Genomic DNA, 22,072 nt, shown 5'->3' with positions numbered 1-22,072 from the left:
CATACGCCAGTTTTTAGGACTAGCTGGTTACTACGGAAGGTTTATCCAAGACTTTTCCAGAATAGCAAAACCCTTGACTGCATTAACGCATAAAGGGAAGAAATTTGAATGGAAGGATGAACAAGAGAAAGCGTTTCAGTTATTGAAGAAAAAGCTAACTACGGCACCTATATTGTCATTGCCTGAAGGGAATGATGATTTTATGATTTATTGTGACGCATCAAAGCAAGGTCTCGGTTGTGTATTAATGCAACGAACGAAGGTGATTGCTTATGCGTCTAGACAATTGAAGATTCACGAACAAAATTATACGACGCATGATTTGGAATTAGGCGCAGTTGTTTTTGCATTAAAGACTTGGAGGCACTACTTATATGGGGTCAAAAGTATTATATATACCGACCAAAAAAGTCTTCAACACATATTTAATCAGAAACAACTGAATATGAGGCAGCGTAGGTGGATTGAATTGTTGAATGATTACGACTTTGAGATTCGTTACCACCCGGGGAAGGCAAATGTGGTAGCTGACGCCTTGAGCAGGAAGGACAGAGAACCCATTCGAGTAAAATCTATGAATATAATTATTCACAATAACCTTACTACTCAAATAAAGGAGGCGCAACAAGGAGTTTTAAAAGAGGGAAATTTAGAGGATGAAATACCCATAGGATCGGAGAAGCATCTTACTATTCGGGAAGACGGAACCCGGTATAGGGCTGAAAGAATTTGGGTACCAAAATTTGGAGATATGAGAGAAATGGTACTTAGAGAAGCTCATAAAACCAGATACTCAATACATCCTGGAACGGAGAAGATGTACAAGGATCTCAAGAAATATTTTTGGTGGCCGGGTATGAAAGCAGATGTTGCTAAATATATAGGGGAATGTTTGACGTATTCTAAGGTCAAAGCGGAGCATCAGAAACCATCAGGTCTACTTCAACAACCCGAAATCCTGGAATGGAAATGGGAAAACATTACCATGGATTTCATCACTAAATTGCCAAGGACTGCAAGTGGTTTTGATACTATTTGGGTAATAGTTGATCGTCTCACCAAATCAGCACACTTCCTGCCAATAAGAGAAGATGACAAGATGGAGAAGTTAGCACGACAGTATTTGAAGGAAGTCGTCTCCAGACATGGAATACCAATCTCTATTATCTCTGATAGGGATGGCAGATTTATTTCAAGATTCTGGCAGACATTACAGCAAGCATTAGGAACTCGTCTAGACATGAGTACTGCCTATCATCCACAAACTGATGGGCAGAGTGAAAGGACGATACAAACGCTTGAAGACATGCTACGAGTATGTGTTATTGATTTGGAAACAGTTGGGATCGACACCTTCCGTTAGCAGAATTTTCCTATAACAACAGCTACCATTCAAGCATTGAGATGGCGCCGTTTGAAGCACTTTATGGTAGAAAGTGCAGGTCTCCGATTTATTGGAGTGAAGTGGGGGATAGACAGATTACGGGTCCGGAGATAATACAAGAAACTACCGAGAAGATCATCCAAATTCAACAACAGTTAAAAACCGCCCAAAGTCGACAAAAGAGCTACACTGACATTAAAAGAAAAGATATAGAATTTGAAATTGAAGAGATGGTCATGCTTAAAGTTGCACCTTGGAAAGGTGTTGTTCGATTTGGTAAACAAGGGAAATTAAATCCAAGGTATATTGGACCATTCAAGATTATTGATCGTGTCGGACCAGTAGCTTATCGACTTGAGTTACCTCAACAACTCGCGGCTGTATATAACACTTTCCACGTCTCGAATTTGAAGAAATGTTTCGCTAAAGAAGATCTCACTATTCCGTTGGACGAAATCCAAATCAATGAAAAACTTCAATTCATTGAAGAACCCGTTGAAATAATGGATCGTGAGGTTAAGAGACTTAAACAAAACAAGATACCGATTGTTAAGGTTCTATGGAATGCTCGTAGAGGACCTGAGTTCAAATGGGAATGAGAAGATCAGATGAAGAAGAAGTACCCGCACTTATTTCCAGAAGATGAGCCAACACCTCCAATCGCTTAAAATTTCGGGACGAAATTTATTTAACGGGTAGGTACTGTAGTGACCCGAACTTTTCCGAACCTTTCTATGATTATATGTTTAATGAAAACTATATTTACATGATTAAATGTTTCCAACATGTTAAGCAATCAAACTTGTTAAGACTTGGTTAATTGAAACGGAAATTTTGTAAACGTCTAATTACCCAGTTTGACCAATGATTCACGAACGCTATAAGTTGTATATGACATGATGATACATAAATGAATAAATATATATGTTTAACATGATATAATAATCATCAAGTATCTCATTAAAAATAGTAACAATAAGTTATATACTTAAAAAGGAGACTATTGACGTATGAAACTCGAAACGATACATATAACGATTATCGTTATAACCACGTCTTACTAAATATATATGAAGCATACTAATACATTGTTATATTATATATAACATGATAATATGATAATTAAATATATCATTAAGTGTATTAACAATAAACTACATAAGTAAAAACAAGACTACTAACTTAAGGATTTCGAAACAAGACATATATGTAACGATTATTGTTGTAACGACATTTAAATGTATATATCATATTAAGATATATTAATATATAATAATATCATGATAATATAATAATTTAAAATCTCATTTGATATTATAAACTTTGGGTTAACAACATTTAACAAGATCGTTAACCTAAAGGTCTCAAAACAACACTTACATGTAACGACTAACGATGACTTAACGACTCAGTTAAAATGTATATACATGTAGTGTTTTAATATGTATTCATACACTTTTGAAAGACTTCAAGACACTTATCAAAATACTTCTACTTAACAAAAATGCTTACAATTACATCCTCGTTCAGTTTCATCAACAATTCTACTCGTATGCACCCGTATTCGTACTCGTACAATACACAGCTTTTAGATGTATGTACTATTGGTATATACACTCCAATGATCAGCTCTTAGCAGCCCATGTGAGTCACCTAACACATGTGGGAACCATCATTTGGCAACTAGCATGAAATATCTCATAAAATTACAAAAATATGAGTAATCATTCATGACTTATTTACATGAAAACAAAATTACATATCCTTTATATCTAATCCATACACCAACGACCAAAAACATCTACAAACACTTTCATTCTTCAAATTTCTTCATCTAATTGATCTCTCTCAAGTTCTAACTTCAAGTTCTAAATGTTCTTCATAAATTCTACAAGTTCTAGTTACATAAAATCAAGAATACTTTCAAGTTTGCTAGCTCACTTTCAATCTTGTAAGGTGATCATCCAACCTCAAGAAATCTTTGTTTCTTACAGTAGGTTATTATTCTAATACAAGGTAATAATCATATTCAAACTTTGATTCAATTTCTATAACTATAACAATCTTATTTCGAGAGGAAATCTTACGTGAACTTGTTTTCGTATCATGATTCTGCTTCAAGAAATTTCAAGCCATCCAAGGATCCTTTGAAGCTAGATCCATTTTTTTCATTTTCAGTAACTTTATCCAGAAAACTTGAGGTAGTAATGATATTCATAACATCATTTGATTCATACATATAAAGCTATCTTATTCGAAGGTTTAAACTTGTAATCACTAGAACATAGTTTAGTTAATTCTAAACTTGTTCGTAAACAAAAGTTAATCCTTATAAATTGACTTTTAAAATCAACTAAACACATGTTCTATATCTATATGTTATGCTAACTTAATGATTTAAAATCTGGAAACATGAAGAACACTGTAAAACCGGACATACGCCGTCGTAGTAACACCGCGGGCTGTTTTGGGTTAGTTAATTAAAAACTATGATAAAATTTGATTTAAAATTTGTTATTCTGGGAAAATGATTTTTCTTATGAACATGAAACTATATCCAAAAATCATGATTAAACTCAAAGTGGAAGTATGTTTTCTAAAATGGTCATCTAGACGTCGTTCTTTCGACTGAAATGACTACCTTTAAAAAAATGACTTGTAACTTATATTTTCGACTATAAACCTATACTTTTTCTGTTTTGATTCATAAAATAGAGTTCAATATGAAACCATAGCAATTTGATTCACTCAAAACGGATTTAAAATGAAGAAGTTATGGGTAAAACAAAATTGGATAATTTTTCTTGTTGTAGCAACGTAAAAATTGGTAACAAATCTATATTAATCATATCCTAGCTAACTTATATTGTATTATACATGTATTCTAATATATTATGTAATCTTGGGATACCATAGACACGTATGCAAATGTTTTGACATATCATATCGACCCATGTGTATATATTATTTGGAACAACCATAGACACTCTATATGCAGTAATGTGGGAGTTAGCTATACAGGGTTGAGGTTGATTCCAAAAATATATATATACTTTGAGTTGTGATCTAGCCTGAGACGTGTATACACTGGGTCGTGGATTGATTCAAGATAATATATATCAATTTTTTTCTGTACATCTAACGTTGGACAACTAGTTGTAGGTTACTAACGAGGACAGCTAACTTAATGAACTTAAAACATCAAAATGTATTAAAAGTGTTGTAAATATATTTTGAACATATTTTGATATATATGTACATATTTGTTATAGGTTCGTGAATCGACCAGTGGCCAAGTCTTACTTCCCGACGAAGTAAAAATCTGTGAAAGTGAGTTATAGTCCCACTTTTAAAATCTAATATTTTTGGGATGAGAATTCATGCAGGTTTTATAAATGATTTACAAAATAGACGCAAGTACGTGAAACTACATTCTATGGTTGAATTATCGAAATCGAATATGCCCCTTTTTATTAACTCTGGTAATCTAAGAATTAGGGAACAGACACCCTAATTGACGCGAATCCTAAAGATAGATCTATTAGGCCTAACAAACCCCATCCAAAGTACCGGATGCTTTAGTACTTCGAAATTTATATCATATCCGAAGGGTGTCCCGGAATGATGGGGATATTCTTATATATGCATCTTGTTAATGTCGGTTACCAGGTGTTCACCATATGAATGATTTTTATCTCTATGTATGGGATGTATATTGAAATATGAAATCTTGTGGTCTATTGTTACGATTTGATATATATAGGTTAAACCTATAACTCACCAACATTTTTTGTTGACGTTTTAAGCATGTTTATTCTCATGTGATTATTAAGAGCTTCCGCTGTCGCATACTTAAATAAGGACAAGATTTGGAGTCCATGCTTGTATGATATTGTGTAAAAACTGCATTCAAGAAACTTATTTCGTTGTAATATATTTGTATTGTAAACCATTATGTAATAGTCGTGTGTAAACAGGATATTTTAGATTATCATTATTTGATAATCTACGTAAAGCTTTTTAAACCTTTATTGATGAAATAAAGGTTATCGTTTGTTTTAAAAAGAATGCAGTCTTTGAAAAACATCTCATATAGAGGTCAAACCCTCACAACGAAATCAATTAATATGGAACGTTTTTAATCAATAAGAACGGGACATTTCACCATTACCACCACCAATAACAACCGCATCGCAAACCTCAACTTCACAATCTGTCCCATGAGCATCGACGTCATACGCCCTGTAGATACTAAGGAATACCACAACGATGAAGTATTGATTCATAACTTCATTGGGAAAACATTCTACGACGATTATGTAATTTCTATCCTAGCCTTAACCATAAATCAAATGAGTTTAATTTAATATTAACTCATTAAATCTATATTACATCTGAAGAAATATACACATATATTTCCATAAAGACTGTAATAAAATTCTTTTTTACAAAATATTAATTGTGACATTTTTTTTAACGGGTAGGTAATACCCGAGAGATATATAAATTCACAATTAATATGTTACATTCTTCGAATCTGATTCAGCAAATCATCCATTATACTCCCTACTTTCACAACAATATACATTCTTTTATAGAAATCAAAACAACCATACTCATTCAAAAATCTAATTACATATTCTGATTTTGAAATCGCCGAATTCAATTCAAGATATAACCGGTATCATCACTCTTAGATTCTTACATATTTTAAAGCTATACTTTGACTTCAAAATTGTGTTAGAACATCGTATGTATATTAACAATTATAATGTGTGTTCAAGCCCTTCGAAATACCTGAAGACACTTCAAATAATGAACAATCGAGATGATGATCCAACCACATGTTATCCGCAGTTACGTACCTGAAAAACTCTTGAAACCAAAGTCATAATTTAACATGTATCCATGTCAGACCTTTTGGCATTTACTAGCTAAAATAACTTTTCAATCCCTTCTAAAAATAGACGGTTTTGTCACAGCTCCAGCAAACCAACTTCAATTGTTCATTCGAATAAGCCTTATTATAATGATTACCCCTTCATCATTATTATCGGGGATCCTTTCATATCTCGCCACATTAGCAGTAAACTTATTAACAACTTCATTGATCTTTGACTTTCCGAAAAATCTTTATATTTATCAAAATCCCATCATTTACTCATCTGCATCTTGTAACGAGAATTGCCATACGAAATCATCAGAAATTAGCAATCAGTATTTTGAAATCTCGGAGCATATATCTACGCCAACAATTATATGTGTCTATCTTCTGGACTTATATACTTTGAATGTGAAGTTTCTGAAAAACACCCTAAACTGCGAACTAGTTCTCGAAATGCCGATGAAGCAGCAAAAACTATAAACGACCTTAACAGTAAAAAGTTTGATGATAAAGAGTAGTGTGTTGGCAAAGCTCAGAAAAAGAGAAGATTTGGTACTGAAAAATACGGATTGAGCAAACCATGAAGAAGGCTGTGGATAAATCACAAGGACGAAATCTACCTTTAAAGAATCAAAATGATTCCGTGTCTGCTGAAGTCATTATCGAATACCTTGCTCCTGACTCTAAACCCTTACGGACAATATTCTTCATCATCCTCTGATATTAGAAATTCTAAGATATCATCGTATCTTTCATTATAAATATCCTCCATATTTCTGAAGATATTTCCATAATTATTCTTATCTGAAATCATTTACCTCTTCGCGCTGTCTGTATTACATCATAAAAGAAACTATTTTAGTTTCTAAATTCTGAAACTTTCGAATTTAAAATAGAAATATTTTTGAAGTAGTGTTGGGAACTGAAGCATGAACTGGTATAATATGATGACACTTGATCAATATGATTATATTACAGTAAGTCATGCTGAGTTTCTAAATGGAACGTGATGATTCACAGATCATAACATCATCATGTGCTATGTTACACGACTCTTGTATTCTCTTTAACCTCTAAAATATCAAGAAAATATTTCTTGATGATTCGGCCTTTTCCGAGGTATTCTAGTAATTTGACAAGTCAAGATCGTGCCATTACAATTTTCTTCTTAGAATATTAACAATGTTCATTCCAAAATTCATATATGCGAATTCTGGACCATTACAAGTGGTGCTTAATCGCAAGAAGAAGAAATAAAAGGACAAAACTCCAAAATAGAAATTGGGGTATAAATAGCAGAGAGCATTAATTGGAGATGACAATGATTATAGAAGACAGAAGCAGGGACATCGAAATATAAGGGAAGATATAAAACCCAACAACAACCTAGAAACTATAAACCGTATATATCGATGCATATAGCAATATAAAGACACGGGAGAACTAAAAACACTATAAAACCAAGAGTATAGTAGAAGTAAATAGATTCTTCCGGAGGTCGATGAAAAAGAAGAACGACAGATATGAAAGTGAGGAGTATATCAAGAATCAGCACTGGATGAAGCATATTGAAGAATAATTTTAAAGTAAGAATTGAGGGAGAAGGAATAGAAGGTGTGAATTAAAAGGAAACGAAGGAGGTGGATTTATAGTGAAATATCCGACAGAAAAATCGAGATGAATCATCGCATTAAATCGAAGAGGATCATAATTTCCTTAATCACCGAAGAATCAAATTCTATATAGATTACAAAGATTTTCTTTAATTCGGAGATCAACCGTGATGACGTCAAAAGATAAGACGAATCCCTATTTTCTCATTTCACTCTCTTACGATAGCTTCACTCATACGTTTCGAGTAATCGAATTATTTTATCCATATTTCTCAATCATGATAAAACCCTATGAATCAACTTATATTCATCATAATAACATTCTTATTGTTAGCCATGACGACCTCGATCAAATTTCGGGACGAAATTTCTTTAACGGGTAGGTACTGTGACGACCCGAAAATTTCTGACCAAATTTAAACTTAATCTTTATATAATTCCGACTTGATAAGCAATGAATTTTTAATAAATCTTGAACCTTTGGAAAGAGTTTTACACAAGCTTTTGTTCACCCTTTTATTCCGACGATTCACGAACGTCATAACTTGATTTAATTGTTTAATTGTTTAATTATTGTGTATATATATGGATTTATATATATTTAACTTGAAAATATGATAATTAAATATCTCATTAAGTATATTAACAAAGTATTGTATATATATTTTCATACTACTAATTTAAAGAGTTTTTGAACAATATATATGTTACTATTTAAACGACGTAATTAACTTATGTTAAAATGTATTTACATAATGTATTACGAGTGTAAATACATCCTTACAAGTATTGAATACACTTTATAATATACCAATACATATAAAGGATAGTTACACTCGTATTTCTGTACAATTTTCTCAAGAATTCTACTCGCATTCATACGGTATTTTTACCCGTATTATACACATCTTCTAGAAGTATTTACTATTGGTATATACCAATAGAAATCTGCAATTATTTGTGTAATATGTCATCCATGACCTAATCAATTTAATATGTCATCCATGACTTAATACATTTTAACTTATCTTAGATATTTTCACTAAAAGCCAAATTTTCAAGCCTATAAATAAGCACCATTTCTAACTCATTTTTACACATTAATTTTCCAAATTTTACTTCCAATTTTCACACAAACTTGCAAGAACTCTCTCAAGTTTTGTTCTACTACTTCTTTCCAGCAACTTTACATTTTAAACTTGAGGTAAAAACTCTACTTCAACTCTTGTTCAATTCATATGTTTATAGCTATGTATATAAGAGTTTATAAACTAGAACATAGTTTAATTGATTTTAAACTTGTTTGAAAAACTAATCTAATCTTTCTAACTTAACTTTAATAACACTTATTTATATGTATTATGATGTTATATTAAGTTAATATAAGAACTTATAACTTGTACATATGAAGAACACCTTGAAACTTAACATATATCCTTTAATCTCCATTCAGTAAAAAGCGGGCTGTTTTGGGTTGAGAATTAAAAACCTATCTTAGACTTTGAGTTCAAGGCTAAGACTTTGGAAATATGTTAATATATGTAAATAAGACTTTCAGTATTTTTTCATGATTTTAGACAAAGTGGAAGTATTTTATCAAAAATCATATATTGGGTGGATGTCGGGATTTTTCCAAATCTGTCCGCCGACACAAAAAGAGGGTAAAGCTCTAAAAATTACTACTTGGGATGAACTTTTCGAATTGGTTTTCTAAAATTGACTCCTTAAGGAATCCATAGCAATTTGATTCACTTTAAACGGAGTTGTAATGAATTTTTGGCGAGCAAAACAAAACCTGTTAAAATTAACGTGGTATGGACGAAATTTATATTATAAAAACTATATTAACCATATCCTTGTTAACTTTTCCTATATCCTATATATATTTGGACATGTTATCATTAGTATAACAAAATATTATAATCTTGATTAATTTCGAGATTGTATATATATAATAATCTTGGTACGTTCCATGACAATACGTGCACAATACGTTTTAATAAATCCTAAGACAATACTTACACAATACGTCTTAGTTAATTCTAAGACAATACGTATACAATACGTCTCTAGATTGATACAAGACAATACGTACACAATACGTCGTGGGGTAATTCTAAGATCATATATATATATATATATATATATATATATATATATATATATATATATATATATATATATATATATATATATATATATATATATATATATATATATACCGATTATTGGACTGTTGGACTGTTGGACTTTTTGAACTATTTTGGACTACTAAACTTGACAACTTAAATAATCACATGTGATTGAAAATATAAACTTAAACAATCACATGTGATTGAATATATGATATGAACTTGCTATATTAATTTTGTTCACATGTATTATTATCTGAATCATTATTATTATTATAGGTTCGTGAATCCAAGGACGACGACCATATTTTTAATAAGTTAAAAACTTATTATTAATATACTTTTACTACCGTGAGTATATAGTCCCATTTTTAAACTCTACAAATATTTTGGGATGAGAATACATGCATTTTATGTTTTACGCCATGGACACAAGTACTTAAAATATATTCTACGTTGAGTTGTACCACCTTGCATATCTTCCCTAATAGCTTGGTAACTAATATTTACATGTTGTAAGAACATGTAAGCGCGAATCCTATTGATAGATCTATCGGGTTTGACAACCCCAACCGGGCTAGTCGCTCTAGTATCGTAAACGGTTGCATAGTACTTCATTTTTACTACACTTCGTACAGTGTAGGGAGATTTCATAATAAAGGGTATATGTCATATTAATGGTTAAGTATGGTTACCGAAGCGCTCAACAACTTATAGAATACTTTTATACACTTGCGAGTGTACATATATTTATAACTATAAAAATCTTGTGGTCTATATTTATATCGATGCTAAACCTATATATCTCACCAACCTTTGTGTTGACTGTTTAAGCATGTTTATTCTCAGGTCCTTAAGAAAGTCTTCCGCTGTTGTATTATCTGAGCAAGCTGTACATGGAGTCTCATGCTTTTGTTTAAATGAAGTGTTGCATTCAATAAAACCTTTGTCATGTATTATATTCGATTGTTATGTCACGTGTGTAGTATTTGTAAACCGATGTATTATGGGGATTATTTCTTAAATAATCGCCCACTTGTTTAAAACATGCATTATGTATAATAATGGTGTGCTTTTAATGAAATGAATGCAATATTTTTCTAAAACGTATCATATAGAGGTCAAATACCTCGCTATGGGACCAATGAATAACGTACTTCGTTTATAGTAATATGGACGGGTCGTTTCACTAAAAAGGTATCCTGATATCAAAATGGTTGCAATTGGAGGAAAAATGGACATGTGGCATTTTTATTTTATTTTTATTGTAATATATATTTCCATGTCATTTTTTATTTTATTTTTGTATCCCCATGTCATATTTTATTTAACATATATAAATTTACCTTTTTTTGTATTATTCAGTAATTGTAAGCGGACCAAAATACAGGGACCATCGGAGATGACATAGAGAACGATCGGAGACGGCTTAACGGAGTTGCAGGTTTCGGAACGATCAGAGAAGATGAACCATAGGGCTTAGTTGTGTCCGTAGTTGAGGAGTCATGGCATCAAAATTTGCCACAACCATTTGTTATTATGTCTAAGTTGTCAATGAAGATATAGATATACAACCGCAACCATGGTGGTGGTGGTGGTGGTTCGTGGGTTCGATTAAGATACAGATCTACAAAAGCAGCAACAACAATAACCTTTATACATCTTGATTTTTGGTGGTATTGATTTGTAAAAAATCGGAAGTCAAATCGTTAACTGATCTTGACTTTTGGTTTCATGTTGTGCGATTTTGAAACAAGAATCAAGATTTTGAAATCCTTACCAATTGTTGCTGCTACCATTTTTAGGTTTTTGATTTTTAGTTTGTTTGAATTTTTATTTGAAGATGGGATAAATTTTTGTTTGATTTTTGATGGAGGAACAGAAGTACACAGATAGGATATTGGGAATTTATGTAAGAATGTTTGGTAGGGGAATTAAAGGGGGAAAGAACCACGTGGAGTACATGTTTGACACTTTGTAATATACAACGCATCAAAAAAATAAAATAAAAATGTCACATGTCCATTTTTACCTCAATTGCAACTATTTTGAAATCAAGTTACTTTTTTAGACACTAAATTGAAATCAAACTCCTTTATGGGCAACAAAAAAATGAATATACCCTTTATTGGGAAAAAGTGGCTGTTATGTTACCTTTCTGGGCAATTTGCCTATAAAAAAAATAGAATAGAAACATGACCGCAAAAAAGCACTATATGTTTTGGTTATGTAGCTACTACTTTATCTATGTACTTAAGTAGACCGTATTGTATATAGTCACTACTTTATCTATGTACTTAAGTAGATCGTAAACAATGGTAACCATTTTGTCATTGTAAATACTAAACTCTACGTAATCAGAAGTGTCTGATATCGTACTTGCTAACGTCTAAATCCAGTATAAACTGGAAAATCCCGACGCAACGCGCGGGTAGGACCAAAACTTGTTTATAATATAAAAGAATAATAGTACATTGGCTTAAAACTATGTATTATTAATTGTGCTCACATGAGTAGTCCATTGGCTTACATTTATAATATTAAAAACATTTTTGATTGAATTTATTTAATAAATAAATAATTTTTATTAATAAATGAGAGTAACTTGGAGAGTTTAATACGTTGTAGTATTTAGTGGTTGTTTTTACATGGAAATTTTTTTGTGAAAAAAGAATAAATATAAATATTACGGTGTACATTTATTTTGAAAATGAAAGAGTAATATAATGAAATTATAAAAAATAACAATAAAAATAAAAAAAAGTAAATAATTGTCTAATTTATTTAATAAATGATTTTTTTCAATATATTTTTATTGACGAAAAAACAATTAACTTTAAAATCACTCGGGAAAACTTCACCAAACAAATGAAGCCCCAAATACAAACGAGGAACAAATACTACATATGAGCTCAACTATAACCTTGAACAACCGATACGCGAACTCACAACCCTACAACGAGAAGAATCGAATCAAAAGACCAAATAAACCACAAACAAAACACATAGACAAAATGATAATTTAAAAAGAAAGAGTGCCTAGTATAATCCGAAAAAAGATTAGGGACCATCTCGATACAAGAGGACCAAAGAATCATTCAAACTTAGAGAGACATGATCAAATCTCTTTTACAAACTTGGTTAATTTTTTCATTTCGGTGACTTGAACAACTCCCTTCTTTCTAGGCTTATTTAGTTTAGCCGAACATTTGGGTGAATCCTCTGAATTAATAAGCATAGTGTCAACTTTACCTTCGTGGCCAATTACAATTTCATCAAATTAGTAGAACGGAGAGCCCGTTTTCGATATATGACATTTCAGTTAAACTTCATTGAATGAACTCTCGAAGTGTGGTATATATTTCTTATTTGATTTTAACAAATACTCTCTTCGTTTCTAAAAAAAAGCTGTTCATTTTAGTATATACACGTCTCAAAATAATTAATCAACTACAAAATAACTATTAAAAAATCAAAGGGTCATTGGCTTAGCGTTATCGAGGTGACCCCTTCAACCTATAGGTTGGGGGTTCGAGTCCCGTGGTGGGCATGTATATATTCGTGTTTAAATTCGTGTATGAGTGTGTGTGTGTTTGTCTTCAAAAAAAAAAACTACTATTAAAAATCATTTATTTTTTGTTTTTGCAAAAAAAAATAACATTATATTATACCAAGGCTCTTTACCGCAACAATGGAAGATAAACCATACAAACACGGACAACGAAGACAATACTGAATGAAACAAACCAATAACGGGCCAAATTGTCACACCCCCAAAATGATCCAGGGGTAATTGTGACCAATCATATCATAACACAGTTGTATAAATGAGAACGACTTTATATGAGACTTTTTAAATAAAACCTTTGTTAATAAAATAGCGGAAGCAGTAATAAATGTTTACATTATTATTAAAATGTAAAATAAATGGTTATGAACTAAAATATAATATGCGATGAGGACTCCATGCAAGCATCAAATCTATCATCACAAAGTTGCAAACAGCTAGCTCAATCATCACCTGAGACAAAACATGCTTAAAGTGTCAACCAAAAAAGTTGAGTGAAATTCACAGGTTTATAAATATTATCCAAAATTTTAGACCACAAGATTTAGTTTAAAGTTGATCAATATAGATATATCAATCTAAAAGTGTTGCTGCAGTTTGTAATATCGCTACTAAACAAGTTTACCCTATGACACCTTGTACTGTCAGTGTCGTGGAATCATTATTATGTAACCAAAGACCAGCGGTCAAATGGTTAGAGACGTTAATCTCAATAGGCCTACTCACAATAATTAAGTTTGCATTTAGACGTAGCAATTAACGATATTACGGTAGGGATTTAGCATGAATCAAAGCATGACAGCATAGTTAACAATTTAGTACTTGTGTCTAAGCGTAAAGCAGTTATAAAGTAAGGATGTGTCTCACCCCAAGTTGTAAACAGTTAAGTAAACAGTAAAAGTGGGGCTATGAAAATCACCTTAGTAGCACAAAAGAGTATTCCACGAAAGAATTGAGCGGAAGGACGTGACCGATATCTCAACCTAGAGATAGAACGTATGATCAGACATTGCCTAACAGACAATAGTATATAGTACTATATTGATAGTAATGATTTACTAAAGAATTTCCATTTTCGGAAGGTTACTATTTATGAAAAGTTTTCACTTATAGTAATTTTCCAATTTTAGAAAGTTCGGGTTACTCTTTAGCAAGACGTTGTACAACTTTACTCAAAATTCGTTGCTATCAAATAAGTCAGGAATGACCAGATGTAACCGGGGGCCCAGGACTCTTAACCAGAATCTAAGTCATGGCATTCGAGATCCACAAGCTTACCCATAAACGGCAACCTAGACATCATTCACTTACGACCGTGAGTAGCGATGAAGTTCACATGAATTGTACATTATCTTTGATTAACCTTCACTTTAGGTTTATATGTTATTATATATGTTATATTATATTTATTAATGTATTAACAATTTGATTATCTTATATTATATACTATAAGTTATTATTATTAAATTAGTATAGTTATAAAATAAGTGTTTATTAATAATGTATTGTTATTAACTTACATTATAAGCATTATACTTTATTATATAGTATACTTAGTTATTAACCGTAAGTTATAATAATAATATTAATTTAGTATATGTAATATACTTATGTTAATCGAAAATTATACTAATATATGTTAATTCAAATATTAATTCATTAAATATTATATTTATAATTTTTATAAACTTAGTTAATTATACAATTCAGTAGGATATTCTATAAAAATAATTTTATCAAGTTTTTGTATTTATTTCCCACTTTTCTTTATATATATATTCGGTTTATATTAATCAAAGCTAATTAGGTAATAAATATTAAATCGACCTAAATAAATAATTTTATATTTTTTACAGGTTCTATATTCTGTAAAAATGTTATAAAAATTATTAAATCAAATTTTATATCAAAATATTATTTATTTAATGTTTTCTAATTATTTAACCATTCTAATTGGCCTATAATTAAATAAATAGGAAAAACAATTTAAAATTAATTTTTATATTTTTTTTAAAGTATCTAGTAATGATACTAATCATATAAAAATTTTAAAAAAAAATATTTAATACACGTTTGTATTTATTTTGTATTTTCTTTATTATTTCACTCGATTTAGAATAATACAAAAGTAAATTCTATTTAAATACTAATTGACCCATTTATTTAATTTTTATAATTTTCTCTTGTTTATAAGAGTATAATAATCTCAAAAAAAATATAATTATTTTTATTACTATTTAATATTTTATTACGAATTTTTCATAGTTTTTGTGTTTAATTAATAAGTAATTCATAATTAAATATAAATAATATTCCAAAAATTATAAAAATCATGTTCACATGTTCCTTAACAGTTCTAACTAATTTTTATACAATCCTTACTGATCTTAATATTTTATATCATTTATATCTATTTTATATATATATATATATATATATATATATATATATATATATATATATATATATATATATATATATATATATATATATATATAGTGGTTTTGATTAAAATATAGAATATATATATAAAATAGTAAATAAATTTTGATTTCAATTCTAGTATTCTTTTTATGTTAATTTAAAGTTATGAAAGTATTTTTTTCGGTTTTTAAATACATATACTAATTTTTATTGATTTATAGTATATATATACTAACCGAAACAAAAATAAAAAAATAAATATATAGCACAGAATATAAATTAATATTTCGACTTTAATAACTTATATGTGATTAATAGAATCTGTAAAAATTATTTTTACTAATTTTAATGATTTATAACTATTTAATCCGATTTATATATTATTTTATGTAAACCGAAAGAAAAAAATGAAAAAAAAAAGAAGGAAAAGAAAGTACCTCAAATTTCTTCAAACTTTGGAGAGAAAGATTTAGGAGTTGTGTGAAAAATATATGAGTTTTAGGTTGGTATTTATAGCTAAAAATGGTAGGTGAAAAAGAAAAAAATAATAATAATAAAAAATATCAAGGATGCCAATTTTGACAAAAATGAAAAAAAAATGTGGAAAATGTTTTTGATAAGATTGTTTTTGAAAAAAAAAATCAAGAAAAGTATTAGTCAAATTTCATGGGCTTGAATTGTATTAAAAAAAATCTTACTTTTTTTAGCTACAAATATAAATATAAATGCTAATTAAAATAACTTATCATTTAATTAATAACTATGTTACATATAGTTTTATATATATAGTACTCATTAACATTAATATTAACTAAAGTTATTTTACATAATATATATAAACTTTAGTTAACAAAACGTGTTGACTAAAAATAAATATTTAATCAACGTCGAATTTAATTATATATTACGTATGAATAACAACCCTATAGACAAATTAGTCAATTCAACTATGGAAATGTGAGGGTTGTTATAATACCTACCCGTTAAAGAAATTTCGTCCCGAAATTTGACAGTGATCGTCATGGTTGATAATAAGTATGTTTTCATGACGGGTATGAGTTGGAAAATAGAGTTTTATCACTATAGAGTAATAAAACAATTCGATTACGTAAAGAGTATGAGTGAAGCTATCGTAAAAAAGTGAAATGAGGAAAGTAAATGTTCGTCTTAACTTTTGACATAGCTAAAGTTGATTTTTGGAATTCAAGGTGCTTAAAGAAATCTTCATAATCTTTATAAGATTTGATTCTCCGGTAATTAAGGAATTTTGGGATTTCTTTGATTAAATGCGGTGAATTGCCTCGATTGAACTATTTGGAATTTTGCTATAAATTAGCTTCTTCCGTCTCATTATCTTCACCACTTCTATACTTTCTTCCTCAATTCATACTTTCAAAAAATTTGTTAATATGCTCAATCCCGTATTGATCCTTGTTATTGTATTGACCATATATACAGTCATTCTTCTTTTTCATTTACCACCAGAGGAATTTATTTTCTTCTACTATTCCCTTGGGGTTATAATGTTTTTAATTCTCCCATGTCTTTACGTTGCAATATGTATTGATATACACGGTTTGTAATTTCTGTGTTGTTATCGGGCTTTATATTTTCCCTTATATGTCGGAGTTCCGTGCTTTTGTTTTTCCTTCCCGACTTCAAGTCAAGCGAATAATGGTCCAGAATTCGTAGGTATGAAGTTTCGAATGATCATAATATACAAAGCAGAAATGAAAGGTAATAGCACGATTTGATTTATCAAATTACCAGAATATCCGAAAAAAATGAATCATCAAGAAAAATATTCTCTTGATATGTTTAGAGGTTAAATAGAATGAAAGAGTTATGTAACATGGTTCATGATGAGGGTATGATCTGTGAACCTTTATCACGTCCCATTAGGAACTCAGCATGACTTACTGTAATATAATCACGTTGGCCCGACGTCATTATATTATACTAACTCATGCTTAAATTCCCAACACTTCTTCAGTATTCATTCATAATTTATACTTAGGTTTTACAGAAGTTTCCAATATAATGTAATACAGATAGCACGAAGAGGTATATAATTTTGGACGAGAATATTTATGAAAATATCTTCAGAAATATCGAAGATATTTATGATGATATTTTGAAATTTCTAAGTTCGAAAGTTGATGACCAAAAATTTTCCGCAAGCTTTTAACATGACTTCGGAGCAAGATATTCTCTAAAGATTTCATCGGATCCAGAATTACCAGGATTCTTTGAATATAGGGTTTGGTCCTTGTATTTATCCTTGGTCTCCTTCATGGTTAGCTCAATCCGTTTTTCAGTTCTAAATCTGAGCTCTTTCAATACGTCATTCTTTATCATCAAACTTTTGGTCATTAAGACCATCTATAGCTTTTGCTGCTTCGTCAACATTCTCAATGTTAACGAATCTGAATCATTGATTATCAATCCGAGGTGTTTTCAAGAATTTTGAATTTGAAGTGTTTAAGCGTAGGATGTAACCATCAATGGTCCTAATTTTGGTGGTTTGACGTGATAATTCATCACAGAATACGAATGAATATATATATATATATATGAATTTAGTAATCTTTAGGAAGATAACACTTGCTAAAGCTTTTCTTGGATTCTGATATGTCAAAATCAGAATATGTAATTGAATTTGTATGAAAATGGTTGTTCTTTAGTGAACGGATACATATATCTTGTGAACGTAAGTAGTATAGTTACTGATTATTGAATCAGAATTGAAGAATGTACAATGCAACATATTAATGTGAGATATAAATATTTCTCGGGTATTACCAACCCGTTAAAATATTTTTCACAATTAACAGTTTGTACAAAAGAACTTTAATTACAATCTTTTTGGAGATATACGTTCATATATGTATTCTTCAAATATAATATAGATTTAATGAGTTAATATAATATTAAACTCATTTGATTTGCGGTTGGAACGAGAATAAATAATCTTCAAAACTTGAGAGATTACATAATCGTCGCAGAATATTTCTTTAATGGAGTTATGAATCAATACTTCATCGTTCATTGTTATTGATATACCTCGGTATATAATGTTGGTGCTCGTGGAATTCTTGTGAAATTCACAAGACACGAATAATGTTTTCTAAAAAGTTTCGAGTACATCGAAAATGGAAGTGTAAAATCAAACATGTATTTGAATAATACACTTGATTTATTATGAAATGGAGTTTATTGTGCTGAAACAGTGATTAACGATTGTTAAGTCATTAACGAAGGATGTACATCATAGCATATTAGTGATATGAATTAACCAAGTAGTACATACTAGTTAAGATTCACACGTAATAGCTTAGTATGAAAAGATTTATTATTGTTCCAAACCATATATATATATATATATATATATATATATATATATATATATATATATATATATATATATATATATATATATATATATATATATATATATAATTCTTCAAGAAGAATGAGTCAATACATCTTAACTCATTACTACTAATATTCCTTGGTATCTATGGGCGTATGATGTCGATGTTTGAGGTACCGATTATGATGTTGAGACGTGGGATGCTGATGTTGTTGTTGTTGGTGAAGCTGATGCTGTTGGTGGTGATACTGATGGTACTGGTGGTGCTGGTTATGCTGCCGGTGCTGCTGATGGTGCTCGTAGGTTTTGCACCATATTTTCTAAAGTCACTAGTCGAGCGCGAAGCTCGTTGACTTCTTCTATTATTCCGGAATGATTGGCGGTTCGGACAAGGGGATGAATAAGATCTAGAATTTTAGATATTATATACTCGTGATGAGATATCCTGGAAATGAGGGTAAAAATGGTGTTCCGGATTGGTTCGCCGGTAAGTGCTTCAGGTTCTTCGCCAATATGGCAATGTGGTGGGTGAAAAGGAACACCTTCTTCACTTCTCCATTGATTAAGTAGACTACGAACCCACCCCCAATTCATCCAGAAAAGATGATGACTAATTGGTTGGTTCATTCCGGTTACGCTACCATTGGAGCTCGAGGAGTTCGAGGAATCAAGTGAGAAATCTATATTATATGATCGAATAAAGGGTTTTCGATATGAGTTGGGTGTTGAATACTGAATGATATCTCCGTCTCCTCGAATACGTATATATAGCAAAGAGATTTCGTAATTTACGGAGGAAATTTAGAAAAAGTGTTAGACAAAGTCTATTGGGATATATATGATAAGATATGATTTGTCTATATTCCATTTATGCAATAATTGCAGTATGACGTGTCTAGATTAAAAATGATAAGTATGTAATCAGATAAACTTTCGATTGAAGACTTTAAATTCGTAATGGCCTATTCATGTCTAGGGGCTTGAGCTATAGGATCCTTTAAATCGGTAATCCAAACCCTTCCATCCTAGAGTTTCTTAGACGCCATCCGTCAAGAAAGTTCAAAAATAACGAGAAAACAAATTTTTTTTTAAAGTAATGAATATAAATAGTGATGACATTATAATATCTTGAGAATCTTTATGAGTCAATAATGGCATTTTCTGGCTCGCAAACCAATGCACAAAGACATAAGGGCACGTAATATAACATGGAGGTTATATACGTATGAGTATAAGTAATTACAAGCATAGAAATTTCAAGAGTCATGGATAGCATTTCATATAATACATACGTAATACACAAAACTATGATAGATGACATAGGAATGTCAAGAATTTCAGAATTCATGGTGTCGCATTTAAATGCGGTGGCGTAATTGGAGAGTACTTAGAAGTGTAAGCAGAGTTCTTAGATTGGTTCAGCATTCTAAAAAATATTAAAGAATTCAATAAGTAAAGTTCCTAAGGTATAGTGTAGCATTTAACAATTATAGGCAACAGTTAAAGGCACTATAGTCAAGGAAAGTTGTAGTCCTACATTGCTATGGTACCTAATTGTATAAGGCACACATAATATGCAATCCTAGTTCTCTACAACAAACCTGCTCTGATACCAATCTGTCACACCCCCAAAATGATCCAGGGGTAATTGTGACCAATCATATCATAACACAGTTGTATAAATGAGAACGACTCTATATGAGACTTTTTAAATAAAACCTTTGTTAATAAAAGAGCGGAAGCAGTAATAAATGTTTACATTATTATTAAAATGTAAAATAAATGGTTATGAACTAAAATATTATATGCGATGAGGACTCCATGCAAGCATCAAATCTATCATCACAAAGTTACAAACAGCTAGCTCAATTATCACCTGAGACAAAACATGCTTAAAGTGTCAACCAAAAAGATTGAGTAAAATTCACAGGTTTATAAATATTATCCAAAGTTTTAGACCACAAGATTTAGTTTAAAGTTGATCAATATAGATATATCAATCTAAAAGTGTTGCTGCAGTTTGTAATATCGCTACTAAACAAGTTTACCCTATGACACCTTGTACTGTCAGTGTCGTGGAATCATTATTATGTAACCAAAGACCAGCGGTCAAATGGTTAGAGACGTTACTCTCAATAGGCCTACTCACAATAATTAAGTTTGCATTTAGACGTAGCAATTAACGATATTACGGTAGGGATTTAGCATGAATCAAAGCATGATAGCATAGTTAACAATTTAGTACTTGTGTCTAAGCATAAAGCAGTTATAAAGCAAGCATGTGTCTCACCCCAAGTTGTAAACAGTTAAGTAAACAGTAAAAGTGGGGCTATGAAAATCACCTTAGTAGCACAAAAGAGTATTCCACTTAAGAATTGAACGGAAGGACGTGACCGATATCTCAACATAGAGATAGAACGTATGACCAGACATTGCCTAACAGACAATAGTATATAGTACTATATTGATAGTAATGATTTACTAAAGAATTTCCATTTTCGGAAGGTTACTATTTATGAAAAGTTTTCACTTATAGTAATTTTCCAATTTTAGAAAGTTCGGGTTACTCTTTAGCAAGACGTTGTACAACTTTACGCAAACTTCATTGCTATCAAATAAGTCAAGAATGACCAGATGTAACCGGGGGCCCAGGACTCTTGACCAGAATCTAAGTCATGGCATTCGAGATCCAC

This window comes from Rutidosis leptorrhynchoides, chromosome 7 (assembly GCF_046630445.1).
Source record: "Rutidosis leptorrhynchoides isolate AG116_Rl617_1_P2 chromosome 7, CSIRO_AGI_Rlap_v1, whole genome shotgun sequence".
Lineage (NCBI taxonomy): Eukaryota > Viridiplantae > Streptophyta > Magnoliopsida > Asterales > Asteraceae > Rutidosis > Rutidosis leptorrhynchoides.
Note: the sequence above shows the minus strand (reverse complement) of the source record.